Genomic DNA, 17,426 nt, shown 5'->3' with positions numbered 1-17,426 from the left:
CTCTTCCAGCACTCTTAGACGTCCTTAAGGAATACGGGAAAGCCTCCAACTTCTCTCTGAACTTACACAAATCTGAACTCTTGAATGTCACCACATGTCCCAAAATAATACAAAATCTACAGCTTAAATTCCAGATCCCCCTTGCCACGAATAAATTAAAGTACTTGGGCGTCTTCTTAACCTCTGACCCCACAAACCTATTTAAATATAACTACATCCCTCTTAAGAACGACATAGTATCAGATCTCTCCTCCTGGAAAAGTAGATATATATCATGGCTTGGCAGAATAGGGGTTATTAAGATGAATATCTTACCCCAAATTCTGTATCTTCTCCAGACCTTACCCATCACTCTCCCTAAAGGTTTCATTGCTCAATTACAGAGAATCATAGAACAATACATATGGGCTGACACCAAGCCTATGATTCCTAGGCGCACTATGTATTTACCAAGACATAGAGGTGGGCTAGGCCTCCCGGATATCTCTCTCTACAAAAAGGCGATAGGCCTACAGAGGATAGTAGAATGGGCGCAAAACGGGAAACACAAAGCCTGGATTGAAGTAGACAGACAAATCCTCAAAATACATAATGTTAGCACATTGGCTTGGTTGCCGCCTTCTCGACGCCCCAGCATAATTAAGAACTACCACCTATTGGCTGAGACACTTAACATTTGGGACTCTACCATTGCAACATCCACTCATATATCTTCAAGGCATTCCCCTCTCACACCTATACTTGAAAACTCTGAAATTCCTTACCACAAAATGGGCTACCGGGGTCTCACACCATATAAACTGAAAGAAGGGTCGGTCTTTGGAGTAGTCGAAAACGGGAAAATAATCCCGCAGGACACACTTAGGGACGCTTACCCCAAAATTTTCTCTTCATGGCTACACTATAACCAACTAATACATTTCATAACTGGCCACAGACACAAACAAGACCTAGGTAGGACACTTACCTCCTTTGAGAAACTTTGTTTTGGGAGAGTCCCTCCCAAGACACTTGATATCCCTTCTCTATAAACTAGCTGCCCCACAGGGCACAGATGTACCCCCGACTTATGTCACACGGTGGACTGAGGACTTAGGGATAGATTACGATGAGCAATCATGGATAAAAGCTTTCAACCTGATCAAAAAGTCATAAGTCTCCTCGACCATTCAGGAGCTACATATCAAACTTACGGGTAGGTGGTACTTGACTCCAGAGAGACTCCATAAAATATTTCCTACGGTTAGCCACATGTGCTGGAGGGGTTGCGGAGAGGGCGGCTCCCTGCTGCACATATGGTGGTTCTGCCCGATTGTAATGCCCTTTTGGTCAGAGGTCTTTGACAAGATAACTGAAATTCTTAACATCCCTTTACCAAAGACGCCTGAATCTATACTATTTTTAACGCTCCCTAAGACACAAAGCAAAACACATCTTGCCTTACTGTTAGTTATGCTCACTAGTGCTAAGAAATTGATCCCAAAAAAATGGAAAAAGCAATGCCCCCACACGATAGGAGAATGGTACTCACAAGTAGAGGAGGTCTTAACACTGGAAAGATACTTCTACCTCAAAAACCACAAGCTAGAGGAGTATGAGCTTATGAAAGCAATTTGGCAGGGTACAATATAAACAGTTTTGAGAGTAGTGTGGCTTCCGGTACATAAACATTAGATAGTCATTGAATGTGTTATTATTTATTTTTTTATTTTTTTTCTCCCCCCCCCCTTCTTACCATGGGCCCTCTTGTGCCTAGTATCCTCTTTCCGCTACTCCCCCTAACCTCAACTTTCACCACTCTATCTTATGATCAACCTAAAAAAGTTAAAAAAGATTATATTTGTTTCCTCCCACTCCCGATGTGTGTTACGGAGTGCGAGGTTTGTATCAAGATGAAGTGTATGACTTTTATGTACAAAGATGCAAAGTGTCTTATCTTTTTATTGCTTTTGTTCATATTGTTGTAACTTTTACACTTCAATAAAGCTCGTTAAAAAAAAAAAAATACATTACAAGGTACAGTTACAGTCATAATAACACTATCTAATAAAACATTTTTTTAAAAAATATTGCACAAAAAAGGGCTCAAAGATATGAGGTCTCAGGTGTTAGAAAAAAAAGGGCAGGCAAAAGGCTTTAACATAGAGATACATACATATACAAGTCTAAATATGTATATATAGAGTATATATTATATATATACTGTATATATATACAATACACGTCTATATATGTGTACATATGTATTTATATGTGTATATATGTACTTACAGACATATATACACATATAAATACATATGTACACATACATATATAGCATAGTTGCCAACAGTCCCTGATTTCCAGGGACAGTCCCTGGATTTTGTTGTATGTCCCTGGATTTTTTTTGTCCCTGGAAATGTCCCTGAAAATCTCTTTTGCACAACATTTGTTGTTTCCATATATATATATATATATATATATATATATACACACACATACACATATACAGATAGATAGATGATAAATAGATATAGTGTATTATTTAAATATAATTATACTATTACTTTCAAATGTCTGTGTTTTGATTGCAGAACTGAGTGGGCGGAGCAGTTGGACAGTAGGTCGTCAATACTCCAGTAACCCGTTGCTTGCTCTGCTGAAAAAGTGTCCCTGGAATTTATTTTTAAATGTTGGCAACTATGATATAGACATATATGTGTATTGGAGCCCTTTGCAGTCAAGTAAATGAAAAGCATATTTATGCAACATTCATATTTAATAAAGTTTTATACTGTGTATTTTCTGGAAATATTTTACATTCCAATGTGGGCACATAGCAGAATATGTGCTAGGTATTTTTAAATAGATATTCCTATATATATATCTGTATATATCTATACCTATATATAATCATGTGTATATATATAGATAGATAGATAGATAGATAGATAGATAGATAGATAGATATTGTACAAGAATACCATTATATATATATATATATATATATATATATATATATGAATAAATAGAGCATATTCTTCTATGTGATAAACATTGGAATGTGAAATATTCATATTTTCATGTAAGGTTAGCGCACTTGAGAATATGCGATTGTGTTTGCGTACGAGTAGGGTGTTTATTTTCCACTGTTTATTCTCCTTTGACTTCAATGGGGGAATACGTTACCGTGTGTGCGGTATTCTACATTCAGCTTTATTATGTGCATCTAGTTAGCGCACAAGCGAAAACAGTTTACTTTCATCTTGTAATACGAGCTCTACTTGACGCACGCAAATAGCTTACTTCTGGCAGGGTTTTCACTCGAGCAGGAGCTTTAAATACCGCTCCACTTGTAATCTGGCCCTAAATCTATGACCTCTTCTTAATAAAAATTCTGAAACCTAAAAACTCTGTTGGTGTTTAAGAATCTAAAGAAAATACCCACAATGAGCCTGGAAAGGCCATCTGACGAAATTAGCTGAAATAATGGACCTAAATGACCCACACATAGGTCCTCATTTCAAAATGTTTGAACTCATATGAAAATGTCTAATAGTTTGGATGTTTTCTTTACGAATTGTCTAGCTATTCCAATCATTAAGTGAAACAGCTGAATCAATTTTATAAAAAAACTGATTTACACACTCAGGCCTAGATTTGGAGTTTGGCGGTAGATGGGCTGTTAACGCTCCGCGGGCTTTTTTCTGGCCGCACCATAAATTTAACTCTGGTATCGAGAGTTAAAACAAATGCTGCGTTAGGCTCCAAAAAAGGAGCGTAGAGCATTTTTACCGCAAATGCAACTCTCGATACCAGAGTTGCTTACGGACGCGGCCGGCCTCAAAAACGTGCTCGTGCACGATTCTCCCATAGGAAACAATGGGGCTGTTTGAGCTGAAAAAAAACCTAACACCTGCAAAAAAGCAGCGTTCAGCTCCTAACGCAGCCCCATTGATTCCTATGGGGAAACACTTCCTACGTCTGCACCTAACACCCTAACATGTACCCCGAGTCTAAACACCCCTAACCTTACACTTATTAACCCCTAATCTGCCGCCCCCGCTATCGCTGACCCCTGCATATTTTTTTTAACCCCTAATCTGCCGCTCCGTAAACCGCCGCAACCTACGTTATCCCTATGTACCCCTAATCTGCTGCCCTAACATCGCCGACCCCTATGTTATATTTATTAACCCCTAATCTGCCCCCCACAACGTCGCCGACACCTACCTACACTTATTAACCCCTAATCTGCCGAGCGGACCTGAGCGCTACCATAATAAAGTTATTAACCCCTAATCCGCCTCACTAACCCTATCATAAATAGTATTAACCCCTAATCTGCCCTCCCTAACATCGCCGACACCTAACTTCAATTATTAACCCCTAAACTTCCGATCGGAGCTCACCGCTATTCTAATAAATGGATTAACCCCTAAAGCTAAGTCTAACCCTAACACTAACACCCCCCTAAGTTAAATATAATTTTTATCTAACGAAATAAATTAACTCTTATTAAATAACTTATTCCTATTTAAAGCTAAATACTTACCTGTAAAATAAACCCTAATATAGCTACAATATAAATTATAATTATATTATAGCTATTTTAGGATTAATATTTATTTTACAGGCAACTTTGTAATTATTTTAACCAGGTACAATAGCTATTAAATAGTTAAGAACTATTTAATAGTTACCTAGTTAAAATAATAACAAATTTACCTGTAAAATAAATCCTACCCTAAGATATAATTAAACCTAACACTACCCTATCAATAAAATAATTAAATAAACTACCTACAATTACCTACAATTAACCTAACACTACACTATCAATAAATTAATTAAACACAATTGCTACAAATAAATACAATTAAATAAACTAGCTAAAGTACAAAAAATAAAAAAGAACTAAGTTACAGAAAATAAAAAAATATTTACAAACATAATAAAAATATTACAACAATTTTAAACTAATTACACCTACTCTAAGCCCCCTAATAAAATAACAAAGACCCCCAAAATAAAAAATTCCCTACCCTATTCTAAATTAAAAAAGTTACAAGCTCTTTTACCTTACCAGCCCTGAACAGGGCCCTTTGCGGGGCATGCCCCAAGAATTTCAGCTCTTTTGCCTGTAAAAAAAAACATACAATACCCCCCCCCAACATTACAACCCACCACCCACATACCCCTAATCTAACCCAAACCCCCCTTAAATAAACCTAACACTAATCCCCTGAAGATCTTCCTACCTTGTCTTCACCATCCAGGTATCACCGATCCGTCCTGGCTCCAAGATCTTCATCCAACCCAAGCGGGGGTTGGCGATCCATAATCCGGTGCTCCAAAGTCTTCCTCCTATCCGGCAAGAAGAGGACATCCGGACCGGCAAACATCTTCTCCAAGCGGCATCTTCGATTTTCTTCCATCCGGTGCGGAGCGGGTCCATCTTGAAGCAGGCGACGCGGATCCATCCTCTTCTTCCGATGTCTCCCGACTAATGACTGTTCCTTTAAGGGACGTCATCCAAGATGGCGTCCCTCGAATTCCGATTGGCTGATAGGATTCTATCAGCCAATCGGAATTAAGGTAGGAATTTTCTGATTGGCTGATGGAATCAGCCAATCAGAATCTAGTTCAATCAGATTGAGCTCGCATTCTATTGGCTGATCGGAACAGCCAATAGAATGCGAGCTCAATCTGATTGGCTGATTGGATCAGCCAATCGGATTGAACTTGATTCTGATTGGCTGATTCCATCAGCCAATCAGAAAATTCCTACCTTAATTCCGATTGGCTGATAGAATCCTATCAGCCAATCAGAATTCGAGGGACGCCATCTTGGATGACGTCCCTTAAAGGAACAGTCATTAGTCGGGAGACATCGGAAGAAGAGGATGGATCCGTGTCGCCTGCTTCAAGATGGACCCGCTCCGCACCGGATGGAAGAAGATCGAAGATGCCGCTTGGAGAAGATGTTTGCCGGTCCGGATGTCCTCTTCTTGCCGGATAGGAGGAAGACTTTGGAGTACCGGATTATGGATCGCCAACCCCCGCTTGGGTTGGATGAAGATCTTGGAGCCAGGACGGATCGGTGATACCTGGATGGTGAAGACAAGGTAGGAAGATCTTCAGGGGATTAGTGTTAGGTTTATTTAAGGGGGGTTTGGGTTAGATTAGGGGTATGTGGGTGGTGGGTTGTAATGTTGGGGGGGGGTATTGTATGTTTTTTTTTACAGGCAAAAGAGCTGAAATTCTTGGGGCATGCCCCGCAAAGGGCCCTGTTCAGGGCTGGTAAGGTAAAAGAGCTTGTAACTTTTTTAATTTAGAATAGGGTAGGGAATTTTTTATTTTGGGGGTCTTTGTTATTTTATTAGGGGGCTTAGAGTAGGTGTAATTAGTTTAAAATTGTTGTAATATTTTTATTATGTTTGTAAATATTTTTTTATTTTCTGTAACTTAGTTCTTTTTTATTTTTTGTACTTTAGCTAGTTTATTTAATTGTATTTATTTGTAGCAATTGTGTTTAATTAATTTATTGATAGTGTAGTGTTAGGTTAATTGTAGGTAATTGTAGGTAGTTTATTTAATTATTTTATTGATAGGGTAGTGTTAGGTTTAATTATATCTTAGGGTAGGATTTATTTTACAGGTAAATTTGTTATTATTTTAACTAGGTAACTATTAAATAGTTCTTAACTATTTAATAGCTATTGTACCTGGTTAAAATAATTACAAAGTTACCTGTAAAATAAATATTAATCCTAAAATAGCTATAATATAATTATAATTTATATTGTAGCTATATTAGGATTTTTTTTACAGGTAAGTATTTAGCTTTAAATAGGAATAAGTTATTTAATAAGAGTTAATTTATTTCGTTAGATAAAAATTATATTTAACTTAGGGGGGTGTTAGTGTTAGGGTTAGACTTAGCTTTAGGGGTTAATCCATTTATTAGAATAGCGGTGAGCTCCGATCGGAAGTTTAGGGGTTAATAATTGAAGTTAGGTGTCGGCGATGTTAGGGAGGGCAGATTAGGGGTTAATACTATTTATGATAGGGTTAGTGAGGCGGGTTAGGGGTTAATAACTTTATTATAGTAGCGCTCAGGTCCGCTCGGCAGATTAGGGGTTAATAAGTGTAGGCAGGTGTCGGCGACGTTGAGGGGGGCAGATTAGGGGTTAATAAATATAATATAGGGGTCGGCGGTGTTAGGGGTAGCAGAATAGGGGTACATAAGGATAACGTAGGTGGCGGCGCTTTGCGGTCGGTGGATTAGGGGTTAATTATTTTAAGTAGCTTGCGGCGACGTTGTGGGGGGCAGGTTAGGGGTTAATAAATATAATACAGGGGTCGGCGGGGTTAGGGGCAGCAGATTAGGGGTACATAAGTATAACGTAGGTGGCGGTCGGCAGATTAGGGGTTACAAATTTTAATCGAGTGGCGGCGATGTGGGGGGAGCTCGGTTTAGGGGTACATAGGTAGTTTATGGGTGTTAGTGTACTTTAGGGTACAGTAGTTAAGAGCTTTATAAACCGGCGTTAGCCAGAAAGCTCTTAACTCCTGCTATTTTCAGGCGGCTGGAGTTTTGTCGTTAGAGCTCTAACGCTCACTGCAGAAACGACTCTAAATACCAGCGTTAGAAAGATCCCATTGAAAAGATAGGCTACGCAAATGGCGTAGGGGGATCTGCGGTATGGAAAAGTCGCGGCTGAAAAGTGAGCGTTAGACCCTTTAATCACTGACTCCAAATACCAGCGGGCGCCCAAAACCAGCGTTAGGAGCCTCTAACGCTGGTTTTGACGGCTACCGCCGAACTCTAAATCTAGGCCTCAGTATTGCCAGGTTTTTATTTCATGTTTACTTCACACACAAAAACAAACAAAAATATAAGACAGATGCTTATGAAGTAAGTTTTACCAAAAATGGTGATCATTTGCCATGAGGATTCACCTGTGCAGTTTTGGAGAAGAGGGAGTGGACTCTTTTAAAGCCTCCTTACCCCCCATAAAACATAACAGATGGTTATGAGTTATGTTTAAAAAAGGAGAACCCCCTCTTTCCAAAGTGGGGTCTTATGACCTCTGTCATTAGTAGGTGATTAACATAAAAAAATAGCAATCATATAGCTTACATTTTTACTGTACACATACACATAATACCCTTCACATGAAAGAGGGGATTACCTGTTTTCAAATGAGGGGGTCTCATGCTTCTTAAAACAAGAGGAGATTGCCATAGAAATAGCAATCATCTGTATACTAGGTGCCTTTATGCTCCTCCAGGCTATAAAAGTGACCCTGACACTCAAAAATAAGCACCACAAATGGGCAATTGAGCCTTCTTTTAAAAATGGAGAGACTTTTGTCACATGCCCAGGGGCTATCAGCTGATCCCCATGGCAACAGTGATCACAGGCATATGTAACAACATCAGGGTGTGTGGGTATCCTTATGTTACCTCCCACAATACATAGACAAACTTAAGTACCCTTAGTTAAAAGCAGTGATTCTTATCTTTCAAATTAGTCGTTCTGTGTCCATCCAGCTGTTAACTAATTGTCATAACAATAACAAACACCTCTCAGCACTGATTCTATCTTGTTGGTTCCAACACTTATGAGGCCTTTGTCACTATCTCACCATAACAATATATCATAAGACCCCTTATTTGAAAAAGTGGGGTTTAATGTCCTTGTAGCCATCAAGTGATCATCATAGTAATAATGAAAACCTACCAGTAACGGTTAACATCATTTTGTTGTGATGTTGATATTAGGGGTCATAGATCCATTTTTCTTATAACTAACAAAAAATGTTCGGAATCAAAAGAAAAAGAAAAACTGGTCAATGAAAAAAAAGTGATATTTTATGAAATTCTTTATAAGATGGCAACTATTTTATGTTTTTCGCTACACTGTGCAATGATATATTGCGCAATGATTGTGTGATGATGCTACCTTGCTAGCCCTAAATGTAGTTACCCTGTCCCACAGTTATAGTTTATTCATTTAGATCTGGGGGCCGTTTATCAAGCTCCGTATGGAGCCTGATGCCCCTTGTTTCCTGTGAGCCTTAAGGCTCACCGAAAACAGAAGTTATGAAGCAGCGGTCTAAAGAATATAATCGGGTTGATTGACACCCCCTGCTAGCAGCCGATTGGCCGCAAATCTGCAGGCTGCACCAGCAGTTCACAAGAACTGCTTGTGCAATGATAAATGCCGACAGTTATTGATGTGCAGCGGACATGATACGCTACATTGTATCATGTCCGCTCGCACATTAATAAATCTACCCCATAGAGTTCTCTTTTCCTCAGCATCGCATGAGAAAGTTTAAGGTTGCTCCTAACAGGGGGAACTAGTAGTACCATGAAAATCTTGGAAATATATCAGTTTTAGTAATATTGGCATAGTCACCCACCCTCATCAAAGCATTAGCAGGTAGTCCTGGACAAAAAAAATCAAGTCATTGTTGTTGAAATATTACTGTGAATGATGATTATCGGAGTAAAAAGCAGACTCTGTAAGTAACACTTGTCTGTTATAGATAAACTCAGTCCCTTGACACTTATTAAACCACCATAGTCTCTACCATAGTCTCTTGATGCTCTATAAAAGGGTTCACTGCTCATTTTTGCTTAATTATCAGTCACAGTCTCCTGATACTTTGTAATAGCTAAAAGGCTTATGATTCACAATTCTCATATGTGAATTATCAATGTAAGTATATAAGAGCTTAAAATAAGTACCTGTAAATAACAGTTATGTGTTTTTGATTTTTTTTCCCTATAAAGTCACTATGGGGCCTATTTATCAAGCCGTCAACCGCAAATACGCTGGAATTCCGCAGCGTAATTGTGGAGAGCCTGATTCGCCTTATTTATCAAAGCCTACAGACCAGCAAAAGTAGAAATCTGTGACGTAACATACGATCCTCTGGTCTCAGTCCGACACAGATCGATGCTTACGTCACTACAGATGTTCCGAATGCAAATTCGGCACTATCTGACTACTTTTGCTAGTTATCAAATAACTACCAGGTACGCTCGCCACTATTCCGGCCCAGTGTACCTGGTTTTCAATCCGCCACCCTGGAGCTGGCGGATGCCAAAGGAATCAATGGGAGTCTGAAAGCAGTGAAAGCTCATGTTAAGCTGCTGCCCGATATCCCATTGATTCCTATGGTAGAATAAAATGTATGTTTACACCTAATACTCTAACATGTACCCCGAGTCTAAACAATCCTAATCTGCTGCTCCGACATCGCCGCCACCTACATTATACTTATTAACCCCTAATCTGCTGCCCCGACACCACTGCCACCTAAATAAAAGTTCCTAACCCCTATCCCGCCGCCCCCGGACCCCACTGCAACTAAATAAATGTATTAGCCCCTAAAACCCTGGCCTCCCACATAACTAGCACTTACTAAACCTATTAACCCCTAAACTGCCAGCCCCCACATCGCCATAAACTAAATTAAACTATTAACCCCTAAACTTAACAACCCGCTAACTTTATATCAAATATTAACTCCTCCCTATCTTATAATAAATTTAAACATACCTTTAGATTTAAATTAAACTATATTAAACTATTAATTAATCTACCATAACTTTTATACTGCAATTACATTAAAATATATTAAATTAATAAGTAATCTACCCTAACTTTTATACTAAAATTACATTAAATAACATTAAACTATATTAAATTAATAATTAATCTACCCTAACTTTTATACTAAAATTACATTAAACTACAAATTAAATTAAACTATATTATATATTTAAACACCTAACCCTACTCAAATAATTTAAGTCTACACTAAAAAATTACTAAGTTACAAAAAACTAACAACTAAGTTACAAAAAATAACAAACACTAAGTTACACAAAAATAAACACTAAGTTACAAAAAATAAAAAAGAAATTATCAAAGATTTAAACTAATTACACCTAATCTAATGGCCCTATGAAAATAAAAAAGCCCCCCCAAAATAAAAAAACCCTAACCTACAATAAACTACAAATAGCCCTTAAAAGGGCCTTTTGCGGGGCATTGCCCTAAAGAAATCAGCTCTTTTACCTGTGAATAAAAAATGCAAATACCCCCCCAACAGTAAAACCCACCACCCACACAACCAACCCCCCAAATAAAAACCTAATCTAAAAAAACCTAAGCTCCCCATTGCCCTGAAAAGGGCATTTGGATGGGCATTGCCCTTAAAAGGGCATTTAGCTCTATTGCTGCCCAAAGCCATAACCTAAAACTAAAACCCACCCAATACACCCTTAAAAAAGCCTAACATTAACCCCAGAAGATTCACTTATAGTTTTGAAGATCCGACATCCATCCTCCAAGAAGCCGGCAGAAGTCTTCATCCAAGCGGCCGAAGTCTTCCTCCAAGCCCGCAGAAGTCTTCATCCAGACGGCACCTTCTATCTTCATCCATCTGGCGCGGAGCGGCTCCATCTTCAAGACATCTTCAAGACATCTGACGCGGAGCATCCTCTTCAATCGACGGCTTCTTCGGAATGAAGGTTCCTTTAAATGACGTCATCCAAGATGGCGTCCCTTAGATTCCGATTGGCTGATAGAATTCTATCAGCCAATCGGAATTAAGGTTGAAAAAATCCAATTGGCTGTTGCAATCAGCCAATAGGATTGAACTGGCATTCTATTGGCTGATTGGAACAGCCAATAGAATGTGAGCTCAAACCTATTGGCTGATTAGATCAGCCAATAGGATTGAAGTTCAATCATATTGGCTGATTGCAACAGCCAATAGGATTTTTTCAAACTTAATTCCTATAGGCTGATAGCATTCTATTTGTAATTTAGTATAGGGTAGGGAAATTTTATTATTTTGGGGGGCTTTTTTATTTTATTAGGGGGATTAGATTAGGTAAATTTAGTCTATTTTATTTAATTGTAATTAATTGTAGGTTGTTTAGGTAATTAGTTTAATGATAGTGTAGTGCTAGGTGTAATTGTAACTTAGGTTAGGTTTTATTTTACAGGTAATTTTGTACTTATTTTAGCTAGGTAGTTATTAAATAGTTAATAACTATTCTACCTAGTTACAATAAATACAAAGTTGCCTGTAAAATAAATATAAATCTTAAGCTAACTATTAAGTTATATTGTAAGTAGTTTATGGTTTATTTTATCGGTAAGTATTTAGTTTTTAATAGGATTAATTTATTTAATTATGTTAAATTAATTTTGTTTAATTTAAATTATATTTAAGTTAGGGGGTGTTAGGGTTAGACTTAGGTTTAGGGGTTAATAACTTTATTATAGTGGCGGCGACGTTGGCGGCGGCAGATTAGGGGTTAATACATTTAATATAGTTGTGGCGACATTGGGGGGGGGCAGATTAGAGGTTAATAAATATAATGTAGGGTTTGGCGATGTTAGGGGCAGCAGATTAGGGGTTCATTAGTATAATGTAAGTGGCGGAGGAGTCCGGAGCGGCAGATTAGGGGTTCATAAGTGTAAGATTAGGGGTGTTTAGACTCGGGGTTCATGTTAGGGTGTTAGGTACAGACATAACTTTTCTTTCCCCATAGGAAACAATGGGGCTGCGTTAGGAGCTGAACGCTGCTTTTTTGCAGGTGTTAGGTTTTTTTTCAGCCAACTCAGCCCCATTGTTTCCTATGGGGAAATCGTGCACAAGCACGTTTTGACAGCTTACCTCTACCGTAAGCAACACTGGTATCGAGGGGAGATGTGGAGCTAAATTTTGCTCAACGCTCACTTTTCTGAGGCTAACGCCGGCTTAAAGAAAACTCGTAATACCAGCGTTGGCTTAAGGGAGCGGTAAGAAAAAAAGGAGTGTTAGCCCTGCAAGCCTTACCGACAAAAACTCGTGATCTAGCCGTTAGGTTTTTAAAATTCTCCACTCTTACCACACTGGGGGCTCAGTGGTTACACTGAGAACTTCTAAGTCTTAATTTTTCAGGAAATCAAGAAAATTGTTTGCTGTTTAAATTTACCAAACAAAATAAACATTACAGCCATTAATATACAGCCTCAAGCTACATAATTAAAAAAAATAGGCCTTATTTCAGAATGAATAAACTTTGGATTATAATGTATCTTAACCCCTTAATGACCACAGCACTTTTCCATTTTCTGTCCGTTTGGGACCAAGGCTATTTTTACATTTCTGCGGTGTTTGAGTTTAGCTGTAATTTTCCTCTTACTCATTTACTGTACCCACACATATTATATACCGTTTTTCTCGCCATTAAATGGACTTTCTAAAGATACCATTATTTTCATCATATCTTATAATTTACTATAAAAAAAATTATAAAATATGAGGAAAAAATTGAAAAAAACACACTTTTTCTAACTTTGACCCCCAAAATCTGTTACACATCTACAACCACCAAAAAACACCCATGCTAAATAGTTTCTAAATTTTGTCCTGAGTTTAGAAATACCCAATGTTTACATGTTCTTTGCTTTTTTTGTAAGTTATAGGGCCATAAATACAAGTAGCACTTTGCTATTTCCAAACCATTATTTTTCAAAATTAGCGCTAGTTACATTAGAACACTGATATCTTTCAGGAATCTCTGAATATCCATTGACATGTACATATTTTTTTTTAGTAGACATCCCAAAGTATTCATCTAGGCCCATTTTGGTATATTTCATGCCACCATTTCACCGCCAAATGCGATTAAATACAAAAAATCGTTCACTTTTTTACTAATTTTTTCACAAACTTTTGGTTTCTCACTGAAATTATTTACAAACAGCTTGTGCAATTATGGCTTAATTGGTTGTAAATTCTTCTCTGGGATCCCCTTTGTTCAGAAATAGCAGACATATATGGCTTTGGCGTTGCTTTTTAGTAATTAGAAGGCTGCTAAATGCCACTGCGCACTACACGTGTATTATGCCCAGCAGTGAAGGGGTTAATTATGGAGCATGTAGGGAGCTTTTAGGTATAATTTTAGCTTTAGTGTAGTGTAGTAGACAACCCCAAGTATTGATCTAGGCCAATTTTGGTATATTTCATGCCACCATTTCACCGCCAAATGCGATCAAATGAAAAAAAAACGTTAAATTTTTCACAATTTTAGGTTTCTCACTGAAATCATTTACAAACAGCTTGTACAATTATGGCACAAATGGTTGTAAATGCTTCTCTGGGATCCCCTTTGTTCAGAAATAGCAGACATATATGGCTTTGGCGTTGCTTTTTGGTAATTAGAAGGCCGCCAAATGCTGCTGCATTTCACACGTGTATTATGGCTAGCAGTGAAGGGGTTAATTATGTAGCTTGTAGGGAGCTTGCAAGGTTAATTTTAGCTTTAGTGTAGAGCTCAGCCTCCCACCTGAAACATGAGACCCCCTGATCCCTCCCAAACAGCTCACTTCCCTCCCCCACCCCACAATTGTCCCCGCCATCTTAAGTACTGGCAGAAACTCTGCCAGTACTAAAATAAAAGCTATATTTGGGCTTTTTTGTGTTTTTTTTTTTTAGCATATTTACATATGCTGCTGTGTAGGATCCCCCCTTAGCCCCCAACCTCACTGATCCCCCACTAAACAGCTCTCTAACCCTCCCCCTCTGCCTTAATGGGCGCCATCTTGGGTACTGGCAGCTGTCTGCCAGTACCCAGTTTAGTAAAAAATTTGCCTTTTTTTAAAAAAAAATTCCCTTTTCTGTAGTGCAGCTTCCCCCCCCCAAGACCAACCCCCCACCCCTTCCAGATCCCTTAGCTGTTACTTTAAAACTTTCAAAACTTTTTTTTGTTGTTGCTTTTTACAGCTTTATTTTTCTGCAGTGTAGCGGTTCCCTCCCGCTCCCGCCCCGTGCACGCGCACGCCCGCCGCCCCCCGTGCACGCGCGCGCTCCCGTGCGCGCTCCTGACTGACCCGCCCCCGATCCCGCCTCCCTTCCCTCTACTCGGCACATCAATGGCCGCCCACCCGCCTCCCAGGCTTGCTCCCACCCACCAACGATACTGGCCACCAATGTCCGGTGCAGAGAGGGCCACAGAGTGGCTCTCTCTGCATCGGATGGCCATGGGGGGTTATTGCAGGATGCCTCCATATCGAGGCATCACTGCAATAACCGGAAAGCAGCTGGAAGCGAGCAGGATCGCTTCCAGCTGCTTTCCAGACCAAGGACGTACGCCACACGTCCTCGGTCATTAACTGTCTTTTCTTTGAGGACGTGTGGCGTACGTCCTTGGTCATTAAGGGGTTAAACAGAAAAATATTTTTAGATAGATTTTTTTTTAAAAAACAACATATTTAAATAGAAAAAACTCTGATTTAAAATGAAAATATATGATTTTTATAATATATAAATAAATAAATAAATAAATAATATAAGTATTTTCTTTAATATATTTTAAGTCTTTTTAATGGGGAATGTTGGTATACAGGCTTGCTATTTTTCATGTGGCCAGCACAAACAATGGTGCTTGAATGCCAGTGTGACTTTTTGAGAAAGTAATTTGTGTCCTTAAAATAAGACTTCCCTTTAATAACTATCGCCTTGATTACGTGTCTTGCGTTAGCCTTAAAAAGCAGCGTTGAGGGGTCCCAACACTGCTTTTTAACGCCCGCTGGGATTACGAGTTTGGCAGGTACAGGTGTACCACTCACTTTTTTTACGCGATTCTAGCATACTGCAAATCCCCTTACATCAATTGCGTATTCCTATCTTTTTAATGGGATTTTCCTAATGCCGGTATTATGATTGCTTGAAAAAGTGAGTGGTAGATCCTCTCCTGTCAAGACTCCTACCGCATTTAAAAGTCAGTAGTTAAGAGTTTTATGGGCTAACACCGTAACATAAAACTATTAACTAAAGTGCTAAAAAGTACACTAACACCCATAAACTACCTATTAACCCCTAAACCGAGGTCCCCCCCACATCACAAAGACTTAACTAAAGTTTTTAACCCCTAATCTGCCGACCGGACATCGCCGCCACTTAAATAAATATATTAACTCCTAAACCGCCGCACTCCCGCATCGCAAACACTAGTTAAATATTATTAACCCCTAATCTGCCGTCCCTAACATCGCCGACACCTACCTAAATATATTAACCCCTAATCTTCCGCCCCCAACTTCGCTGCCACTATACTAAATGTATTAACCCCTAAACCTAAGTCTAACCCTAACCCTAACACCCCCTAACTTAAATATAATTTAAATAAAACAAAATAAAAGTACTACAATTAAATAAATTAATCATATTTAAAACTAAATACTTACCTATAAAATAAACCCTAAGCTAGCTACAATATAACTAATAGTTACATTGTAGCTATCTCAGGGTTTAATTTTATTTTATAGGCAACTTTGTATTTATTTTAACTAGGTACAATAGTTATTAAATAGTTATTAACTATTTAATAACTACCTAGCTAAAATAAGTACAAATTTACCTGTAAAATAAACCCTAACCTAAGTTACAATTACAACTAACACTACACTATAATTAATTTAATTCCCTAAACTAACAATTAAATACAATTACATTAAATAAACTAAATTACGAGAAAAAAAAACCTCTAAATTATAGAAAATAAAAAACAAAACACAATTTTTTAAACTAATTACACCTAATCTAATCCCCCTAATAAAATAAAAAAGCCCCCCCCAAAAATAAAATTCCCTACCCTATTCTAAATTACAAATAGCCCCAAAGTAATCAGCTCTTTTACCTGAAAAAAATACAATCCCCCCCCCAACATTAAAACCCACCACCCACACACCCAACCCTACTCGAAAACCCACCCAAACCCCTCTTAATAAAACCTAACACTAACACCTTGAAGATCACCCTACCTTGAGACGTCTTCACCCAGCCGGGCCGAAGTCCTCCAAGAAGCCGGGCACAAGTGATCCTCCAGACGGCCAGAAGTCTTCATCCGATCCGGGCAGAAGAGGTTCTCCAGAGGGGCAGAAGTCTTCATCCAGGCGGCATCTTATATCTTCAATCCAGCCGACGCGGAGCATCCTCTTCCAACGAAGTCCACCAGACGAATGAAGGTTCCTTTAAATGACATCATAGGATTAAACTTCCATTCTATTGGCTGATTGCATCAGCCAATAGGATTTTTCCTACCTTAATTCCGATTGTCTGATAGAATCCTATCAGCCAATCGGAATTCAAGGGACGCCATCTTGGATGACGTCATTTAAAGGAACCTTCATTCGTCTGGTGGACTTCATTGGAAGAGGATGCTCCGCGTCGGCTGGATTGAAGATGGACCCGCTCCGCTCCGGAAGGATGAAGATAGAATTTAATTTAATTGTATTTAATTGTAGTTAGTTTAGGGAATTAATTTAATTGTAGTGTAGTGTTAGGTGTAATTGTAACTTAGGTTAGTGTTTATGTTACAGGTAAATTTGTATTTATTTTAGCTAGGTGGTTATTAAATAGTTA

The sequence above is a fragment of the Bombina bombina genome, chromosome 6, assembly GCF_027579735.1.
Source record: "Bombina bombina isolate aBomBom1 chromosome 6, aBomBom1.pri, whole genome shotgun sequence".
Lineage (NCBI taxonomy): Eukaryota > Metazoa > Chordata > Amphibia > Anura > Bombinatoridae > Bombina > Bombina bombina.
This window is presented reverse-complemented; position numbering follows the sequence as displayed.